Source organism: Ipomoea nil, unplaced genomic scaffold, assembly GCF_001879475.1.
Source record: "Ipomoea nil cultivar Tokyo-kokei standard unplaced genomic scaffold, Asagao_1.1 scaffold3231, whole genome shotgun sequence".
Lineage (NCBI taxonomy): Eukaryota > Viridiplantae > Streptophyta > Magnoliopsida > Solanales > Convolvulaceae > Ipomoea > Ipomoea nil.
Genome location: NW_017619659.1, coordinates 506,920 through 517,477, shown reverse-complemented (window position 1 = coordinate 517,477; position 10,558 = coordinate 506,920).

The window sequence follows — 10,558 nt, the reverse complement described above, 5'->3', positions numbered from 1 at the left end:
AATTAGGAATCCTAGACCTAGTTATCTATTAGGAATAAAGGAAGTAGGCCTTTTACTATTCAGACTACGATTAGGATTCCCTTTAATTAATTAATATGGTCCACTATGGACCATGGACCCTTATCCCTAAAATAAGCCCTTAGTCCTATAAGGAATAGAATAAGTAAACCCATACCATTCAGACCCTAATTAGGAGTCTTAAATATATAAATAGGGATATAGGATGCACCTAGATCCTTCACCACCATAATCTCTCACCACACAAGAAGTTCCAAGATTCCCCTTAGGAGAAATCAAGAAAGAAGAAGGCTTAAAGAAAGACCCTTCATAGCCAAGGAATTAATTAAGGCTAAGAGGTAACCCATGTCTCAACAAAACCTATTTTCATAGCTATGATTCCCCTCCTAGGATTTCCCCATATTATTGTGTATTGATGAAGGTTCCCGGGGCACCCGCTGCCCGGAATAGCTGCCGCCGGTGGGCAGCCGGCGGGTGAACCCTCACCCACCGGCTACCCGCTGGTTTGCACCCCAATTTGGGATTTTGACTTCCCCGTTTGATGTTCCCCCGACCCCCGTGGTGTCCCAACGGACTCCGTCTATCGTGCCTATGACTAGTTTGATATTTCGGGTACCGTTCGTAGGTTGTATGAGTCTTATATATTGCATGCTAGTTGAATTGGTATCCCGTTGACCTAGGTGAAAGAAGTATGAGCCCCTTAGGATTATTCTTAGTATGTGAAGGATCACGCATAGGTTTTGTTCTACGCTTTCTCCCCCTTCCCAATATGTTAATGTGGGTTGCATGTGCTTGCTATGTGTTATGTGTGCATGATACCCCAATTCGGTTGCGATCGGATTGGTTATTCCTGAGCTGCGGTTCAGAAGCTGGCTGCGGTCAGATTTACACTCTCGGGCTGCGGTCCACCGTTTGGTTGCGATCAAACGTTTCTACATGAGCTGCGGTTCATATTTCCTGGCTGCGGTCAGATGACATACTCTTGGGCTGCGGTCCACTGTTTGGTTGCGATCAAACTATGATGAGCTGCGGTTCATCGGTCGGTTGCGATCGACCCCTCCGTGTTGCGATACGGGGCAGGGTGCTGCGGGGCCGTGTCAGAGCTATATGCGCTGACCCTCATATATGGGCATGCGATTGGTCCTGTGGCGCCAACAAAGTGTGTTATGTGATGAAGTATGGATGAGTTGTTGTTATGAGTATCTTGGGGATGAGACTATGAGACATATACTGGGGATCGTATATGTTGGGTTATGATTATTAATTGTGCTTATCTTATCTGTCTTGCCTGTTGTAAACTGTATATGCTTGGTATAACTGCTGTCTGTGCTTAGCTCTATCTGTTGAGTCTATCCCTGTTTTAAAAGCTAGAGTTCGTAGGATATATCTTCATGTTCAAAATGGTTTTCGTATATATATATATATATATATATATATATATATATATATATATGTATTGTATTTCAACGCGTTGGAGTGGGTTACCAGCATCTCTCGCTGAACAGATATATTTTGCTTTCAGGCACAGACGAGTAGATCACTGGAGCGCGCTAGAAGCTTGGGGCGTAGCTTAGATTTTTTTCCCTTTCGGCCTGCGTGCCATGATTTAGTATCGATACTGATTGAGGTTTTAGAAATTAGCCTGTGCACCCGAGTTCTCTAGCTCGGGTGTGGCATAGCACCCCGTACTCTTCGTATCGTATTTTGGGATTTAATGAGATGCTATCTTTATTATATAAGTTTTAAAATTCTTGAAAATCTGGGGTGTTACAATTGGTATCAGAGCCTAAGTTTGACCCTAGGATAAGACTCTTATGACTGGACTTTAGTACATTAGGCTTGAACTCTAGGTACTTAGGAACATAGGATTCAGGAATCTTAGGACGCGCGGTGAGATTGTGAAACCTACACGTAACCTCCCCTCACCTTATCCCTCTCTAACTTAAAATAACTTCCCCCTACGCTTACCACACCAAGGTAAGGGTGCAGCACACTGACTCATCGATACAATAAATATTGACCCTGAAAACCAGCAGCATGGCGCCAACAAGAAGACAGTCAAGGATTCCACACTCCTCGAAGAATGAACCCGAACCTTCAACAAAGTCCTCGGGTTAGTGGAATACCCAGAGGAACGCTGCGTAGGGATAGCCTCATTCCACTTCAAGACACGAGGCTGATCTTTGATAAATCCACGAAGAACCCACTTATGGGCAACAACCAGGGGTTCAACTAGGAGTGCCTAGGGGCACGGCTACGGGGACGATTCCACCCCGCACCTGTAAGGGCAACCATGTACGAGGAAAATCCTCCACCTAAAACAAGGGATGACCACCATCAGGGAATACCACAAACGATCCCCCCAGTTGGCTCGTTTCACGCTTGAATTAGATCCTACAGAGACAACCAAGATAAAGAAGTCTGTGACAGACCACAACTAAGAAACCCAGAAGGCCCTAATTGTAAGCAAACCCCGCACACCCAACGAAGCCTACACCAGTAATGCCAACTTCTACCAAACGGGGAATTTAGGGACAAACCCGAAAGAAGGAGTAACGGAAGTGGGAGACCGCTCCCTCCAGCATGAGCGAACCCTTCCGGAACTGGTTAAGAATGGGCGCAACTATCCCAGCCCGGAGACCGGGAACGCCAATTAAATGCAAGAAAGAAAAGTAGTACATAAACAACGTCTTTTCTCAATCGTTAGCACGAATTGTCGAAAAGGACTCGATATGACAAGAAGAGGCAACAGACGCATGGAAAGTATCATACAACTAGAGCCTCCCGGCGATAAGGGTCTTACCTGGGAACAAGGACCTTGATGGTTTTACGACACCGTAAGAAGTACAGGTAACACACAAAATCGCCAAAACACCATGCGACGTCAAAGGCAGTCAATCAATGCATTCCAAGGAAGAGAAATGCATCACCAAGCACTTGGTCACCAAAGGACTGAACAGAGAACGAGCGACAAGCCGAACTCCAAGAAAAACCAAGAAGGCTTATCATTAATCAAGCAAGGCAAAGACAAAGTTGGCTTATAACCAACCACCCGATGAAGGTGAAGAGGTTGCTAATTGGAAACCGGACCCAACCTACTGAGCAAAAAGAACATGCGAGAGTCTTGACTCATCTATAAACTCGTACCTAAGGATAAATAAAACTATACGATGGGCCACCCTATGTATTCAAGTCCCTTCTATTGTGCACATGGACATGGGGCTTGTCAGGACTTGAATCTGTGCATTCTTGGGATTTTCCCCGAAGGAATTCACTCTTCCTAGTCACCTTCCCGCGGGTCCCCAACGGGACCTTGACGGGTCCCCAACAGGAGCTTGGCAGGCGGACGACTGCCCACCTCGCGCCCACTGGTACAATGTGCTGATTTCTTAACTCCTCACTTTATTGATTCATGGCGCACTTGTGTGCCTCGATTGATGAACGCGAGTCTTGGGTAAAGAACCATGGGTCGCCCAAACATGGTGTCATCGGTAAAAGACCTTGACACGCAAGACACCATCGGAAAAGCACAACCAATTGCATTACACGTGGGGTTGAAGTTGGACTCTACGATGCAACCGACTAGGGATGATTGGCATAAAGGATTGTGCAAACCTAGGAAGCGAGTTGGTAACTCGTGCTAAGGACTCACAAAGACCTTAAAAGTCAAAATGCTAAGGATGGACCGGGACTCCTCCAAACCATGGATATCGTTCAAGCAAATCAGAGGACTCCTTACAAGTTGTATGGAATCAAGAACTACGTAGTCCGTGGTGCTAGGCAAAAAGTAAAAAGCACATTTGTGCCAATATCTCAAGGGTCATTAAGGACCCACAAGGAAATGAGATGACTCATAAAGTCACCGAGTCATTCCACAACGAGGTTAGGTAACCAACTGCACTTCAAAAAGAAAAAGAGCATGCAAGGACACCCTCACCATTAAAAGTAACACAAAAAGGCACAACTAGTCGAACCTCGGGGAAGACAGGAAGTCTTACTAAGAATTTCATTCACTAAAGAGGAGATGAAATTCAATAAGAAGGGAAAATCAACCCAAAGTTTACCGACTCCCAAGAAACTTTGGGAAGAATTTGGGAAGTGCGCCTAAGAGATTGGCTTGGTTGACCAAACTTGGTCAAGACCTTGGACGCATTAAAGAAGTAAGTGTTAAATCATCACGGGAGATTCCCTCAAGATAGGGGAGAAGGATGAAACCTTAGCCTGGGAAGCAAGGTCTAACAAGGATCTTAAAGTCAAGCAAGTGCCAACACCAAGGAAGAAGGATCATCAGTTCGTCAATACGTCGTGATCAAAGCATCAAACCAGAATAGTCACTTGAAGATCGAGAACCCTTAATGTAACACCCCGTGTTACGATCCCTAAAACCAATTAATCATTTAACAAATTACCCAAAAGAAGAAATTAAATCACAATAATTAATTAGGAAAGACCCACCATGGTCCATGGGCCCTTATCCCTAAACCCAACCCTTAGTTCCAAAAGGAATAGAATTAGCAAGCCTATAATATTAGTTCCTAACCAGGACTCCTAAATATATAAATAGGGGACTTAAGAGGCACCTAGAACCCCCCACCACAATAAACGACTCACCACCCCAAAGAGCTCCAAGAATTCCCTTAGAAGAAATCAAGAAAGCTTAAAGAAAGACCCTTCATAGCCAAGGAATTAATTAAGGCTAAGAGGTAACCCACGTCTCAACAAAACCTATTTTCATAGCTATGATTTCCCCCGTAGGATTTCCCCATATTATTGTGTATTGATGATCTGTGATATTATTATTGATGATTGATGGGATAACTCCATGGGTGATCTTGATGATAAAAGGTTCTTGATAATTATGGTGTTCTTGATGATTATATGACGTTCCTGATGATTATATGATGTTCTTGATGATTGTAGGATGTTCTTGACGTTTATATGATATTCTTACCGAATCTTGATATTGGAAGATGAATTGTGTCCTTGTTGATTTAAAAATGATTAGAACCCTAGGTTGTATCGTATGAAATTATTCTTGGTATATTGGGTGGGAATTCGCATGGTTGGGTGTTGATTATGTTTAGAAAAGCATGATAGGTTATGTGCCATATGTTCCTCGATCTTTGACCCGTTAATTGTCTACGTGTGTTATCAATTGCGTTTGAAAGTGTCTAAGCATGGTTTCGGGTTCCACAAAGGTTCCCGGGGCGTTTTTGGTGAAAAAGAGTCAGTGGGGGGTAGGTGGGGGTAGGGGACCCGCCACCTACACGCGGCCTTCTTGGGCAACGCCGGCAGCGGGCAGCTGCCCGCCGGGCACCCGCTGCCCGGATTAGCTACCGTCGGCGGGTGATCCCTCACCCACCGGCTACCCGCTGGTTTGGACCCCACTTTGGGAGTTTGGCTTCCCCGTTTGATGTTCCCCCGACCCCCGTGGTGTCCCAACGGACTCCGTCTATCGTGCCTATGTCTAGTTTGATATTTCGGGTACCGTTCGTAGGTTGTATGAGTCTTATATATTGCATGCTAGTTGAATTGGTATCCCGTTGACCCAGGTAAAAGAAGTATGAACCCCTTAGGATTATTCTTAGTATGTGAAGGATCACGCATAGGTTTTGGTTATACGCTTTCTCCCCCTTCCCAATGTGTTAATGTGGGTTGCATGTGCTTGCTATGTGTTATGTGTGCATGATACCCCAATTCGGTTGCGATCGGATTGGTTATTCCTGAGCTGCGGTTCAGAAGCTGGCTGCGGTCAGATTTACACTCTTGGGCTGCGGTCCACCGTTTGGTTGCGATCAAACGTTTCTACATGAGCTGCGGTTCATATTTCCTGGCTGCGGTCAGATGACATACTCTTGGGCTGCGGTCCACTGTTTGGTTGCGATCAAACTATGATGAGCTGCGGTTCATCGGTCGGTTGCGATCGACCCCTCCGTGTTGCGATACGGGGCAGGGTGCTGCGGGGCCGTGTCAGAGCTATATGCGCTGACCCTCATGTATGGGCATGCGGTTGGTCTTGTGGCGCCAACAAAGTGTGCTATGTGATGAGATATGGAGGAGTTGTTGTTATGAGTGCCTTGGGGATGTGACTATGGGATTCATATTGGGAATCGTATATGTTGGGTTATGATTATTAATTGTGCTTATCTTATCTGTCTTGCCTGTTGTAAACTATATATGCTTGGTATAACTACTGTCTGTGCTTAACCCTATCTGTTGAGTCTATCCCTGTTTTAAAAGCTAGAGTTCGTAGGATATATCTTCATGTTCGAAATGGTTTTCGTATATCTATATATATATCTATATGTATTGTATTTCAACGCGTTGGAGTGGGTTACCAGCATCTCTCGCTGAACAGATATATTTTGCTTTCAGGCACAGACGAGTAGATCACTGGAGCGCGCTAGAAGCTTGGGGGCATAGCTTAGACGGTTTTTCCCTTTCGGCCTGCGTGCCATGATTTAGTACTGATACTGATTAAGGTCTTAGAATTTAGCCTGTGCACCCGAGTTCTCTAGCTCGGGTGTGGCATAGCACCCCGTACTCTTTGTATCGTATCTTGGGATTTTATGAGATTCTATCTTTATTATATAAGTTTTAAAAGTCTTGAAAATCTGGGGTGTTACAGTTGGTATCAGAGCCTAAGTTTGACCCTAGGATAAAACTCTTAAAACCGGACTTTAGGACATTAGGCTTGAACTCTAGGTATTTAGGAACATAGGACGCGGGAATTTTAGGACGCGCGGTGAGATTGTGAAACCTACACATAAACCCCCTCACTTCATTCCTTCCTTGTCTAAAGAAAACCTTCCTCCGCTTATCACGTCAAAGAAAGACGCCAAGCTCTAATTTAATGTTCTTATAAACATTGACTCAGAAAGACGACAGCATGGCACCCAACAGAAGACAATCAAGGACTCCGGAACCCACCACACACGACCCCCTGACCCAAACACTACAACAACTAACGCAAGTCGCCCAGGCACTAAGCGACGTAGCTCTTCGCAACAACATGCCCCCGCCTCCTCCATCAAACACGAACTCAGACGTCGCCCGACAAGTTTCAAATCATCGACCACCCACGTTCTCAGGAGAAGAGGACCCCGTGATCCTGGAGGAATGGATCCGGACCCTCGACAAAATCCTCGGGTTAGTGGAATGCCCAGAAGAACGTCGCGTAGAGATAGCCTCGTTCTACTTCGGACACGAAGCCGATCTTTGGTGGATCCACGAGGGTCCCGCTTACCAACAAGAGCTAGGGTTCAATTGGGAAAACCTCAAAACACAACTACGAGAACGATTCTACCCAACACACGTAAAGGCATCCATGTACGAAGAATTCCTCCATCTAAAACAAGGGACAGCCACCGTCATGGAATACCACAAGCGATTCCTCGAACTAGCGCGCTTCGCACCAGAGCTAGTCCCCACCGAAGTAACCAAAATAGAAAGATTCGTCTCGGGCCTCAACTTCGAAGCCCGGAAAGCACTAGTGGTAAGCAGACCTCGGACACTCAACGAGGCTTACTCCAGTGCCGCCAATCTCTATCGGATCCAACTACTCCAGCGCGGGCTTCAGGAACAGATACGAAAAAGGAACACCGGAGGGGGAGCACCACCGGTAAAAAGAACAAGGAACGACACCAACACAAGACCAAGCAATCTGACCAACCAAAGACCGTCCCTAGGGAACAATGAAGCAAACCCAAGGAGCTTCCTTTGCCCAAAATGCAACAAAAGCCATAGAGGGAAAGATTGCATGGGCAATCCTTGGCGATGCTTCAACTGCGGAGAAGAAGGGCACAAAGCCTTCCAGTGCGTCCAACCCCAAAGGCCACGCCCCACCACCACAGGTCAACACGGAGGCACCGCCCACCAAGGGAACTACGGCGCTCCCGGGAAAATACTCGTCATGAGCCGCACTCAAGCCGACCTCGGGAACGAGAGCAACCTCGGGGAGGGGAACCTAACCCCAGAAGACGAGGACCACACAAACCCCGCAGGAGAAAATCAAGAAGACGAATTCTGTCTAGGATAAACCGGCAATTCCTTGTAATCACCTTCATAGTAAACTACTTATTTAGCGATTACTTCGGAATTTTATAAATAAAAGATTCAATTAAAATTCGATCCTGCTTACAAAGACGAAACCACAAACTATATAACAAGCCAAGCCTCCCATCACTAAAAGACAAAAGAGGGAAAAAGACAGGGACCACACCATCAAGAAAAGCCTAGTGTTACCAATAAAAAGTGAACCCTTGACCTCCCATATACAAGACCAAAGTTTTGACCACTAGGCTAGGAGTGTTTCTTGAAACCTCAAGGGAACACTTTCTTCTTAAAGCCCTACAAGTCCCTAAACCCACAAAAATCCCCAAATCAAAAACCCTTCTTCTTCTTCTTCTTCTTCTTCTTCTTCCACACCCTCTCTCTCTCCCTCTCCTCTCCCTTTCTCTCCCTCTCGTCCGACCACCCCCACGCCGGAACCCACGAATCACCAGCGACCAAGCCACGACCGGCCGCACGCCGCCGCTGCCGCCGGAAGGAAACCACGACGCCAACCACCGCCCGCCGCCCACCTGGGCGCTACCCGCTGCCGCACACCACCCAGCACCACCACAACGCCGTCACCCCCCCCCCCCCACCGAGCCGTCACCCGGACTTAGCCCGCCCCGCCCTCGCCGCCCTCGCCAACGGGGAAAACCGCTCGCCGGAAAATCACGCCGGAGAACCGCCGAAAAAAGTCGCCGGAAAAAGTGTCAAAATGCCGAAGAAACCCCTCGAAACCCGTACCCCGGAATGGAGCAACGCCGGCTACACCGTGATAGGAGGTAAAGCCCTGGAACCCGACCAATTTTCTCCGGAATTGGTTGATATGCTTAACCACCAAGGGCTTTTGGATACGTATCTCACCATCAAGGGGGATACGTACCCCGAATTGGTGAAGGAATTCTATCAACATCTAGTGGCCACAAAACGGGGTGATAAGCTAGAAATCGCCACCAAGGTTCGTGGCAAGGAAATTATACTCTCCGAAGGCCGCTTGGCCAAGCTCTTGAAATTGACCACCACGGGTGTGTCAAAGTACGACCGAAAGGGGTGGATGGATACCCAAAATACGGGGTACAAGGACTACCTCGGGTACCTACTCGGGAAGGAGGAAGGATTCACCTCGCCCACACGACCTAATAGGAAGTGGCTATCGGCAGAGCAAAAGATATTGGTTATGATTGTGACCGATAGCCTCTTGCCCACGAATAATAAGAGCAAGGACGTGGGGAGTTTAGAGTGCACCTTTGCTTACTTCTTGAAACACAAAATCAAGTTCAACCTGCCGGCCCTCACGCTAAAACACATGGAGTTTTGCATATCAAGCAACCGACTTAGCCTACCCTACGGGATGATCCTAAGTTGGATCATGGAGAAAAAGGGGGTGGACCTAAGCCACACCGAGGTCAAGACCGCAAATGCTCGTTCATGACTTCAGTTACCCGACTCGGAACCCTGTCGACCATCACGTCATCACAAGGTGACGACGTGAATATGTCATCATAATAGCGCAGGATCTCCGCTTGCATGTCTTCCCCTTCGACGAAATCTCCTGTTAGGTTCCGAATGCGTACGAGGCTATTCCGCTTGCGACGACTGGACGCCACTTTATGGAAGAATTTGGTGTTGCGGTCGCCCTCTCGAAGCCAAAGTTGTTTAGACCTTTGTCGCCAATACACTTCTTCTTGAGCCAGGAGTCTGCGTAGTTCATCTTTCGCACTCTAATACGCAGCGACGTCTCTGTCAAGCCTGCTCCCTCTCAAATTTTCGAGTCTAACTTTCAATCCTTGTATCTTCTTTCCGAATTTGCGGAAATATTCTCTGCCCCACCGCCACAGGTCTTTGCCACAGCGTTCTATTCGTTGTTGGAACGCAAGTTCTCGTGAGAAGACCCACGAATGTTCCGCCACCTTCCCGCATTCCCCGTCCAGTAACCAAGCGGCTTCAAAACTGACCTTTCTGATGCTCCTGCATTCCGGCCTATCCTCCAAACACAATAAAATGGCACTGTGGTCAGAATTAATTGTTAACAGATTCCGCACCACAGCTTCTAGATACATATCGCACCAAGCAGATGATGCTACCGCACGATCGAGGCGTTCCTCAACCCAATGCTCCGTACCCTGCCCCTTAACCCATGTGAATTCATAGCCTGACATGCCCAAATCCAACAAGTCATAATCCTGCAACGCTTCATTGAAACCCCTCACCAATCTATCGGAGTGTGGGTTTACTCCTTTCTTCTCAGCATGACTAGCTAGGTCATTAAAGTCTCCGGTCACATGCCAAGGTAGATTGGATCGGGTACTCAATTCCCTTAAGATATCCCAAGATTGGGGGCTCTTCTACTAATCCGGATGTCCGTAGAAGCCAGTAAGGCGCCACACAGGTGCCCCTGGTAATGACACCTCCACATCTATATGGTTCCCAGAATTACTTAATAGAGTTGCCATCTCTTTGTCGCGCCATAACAGTGCCAAACCTCCTC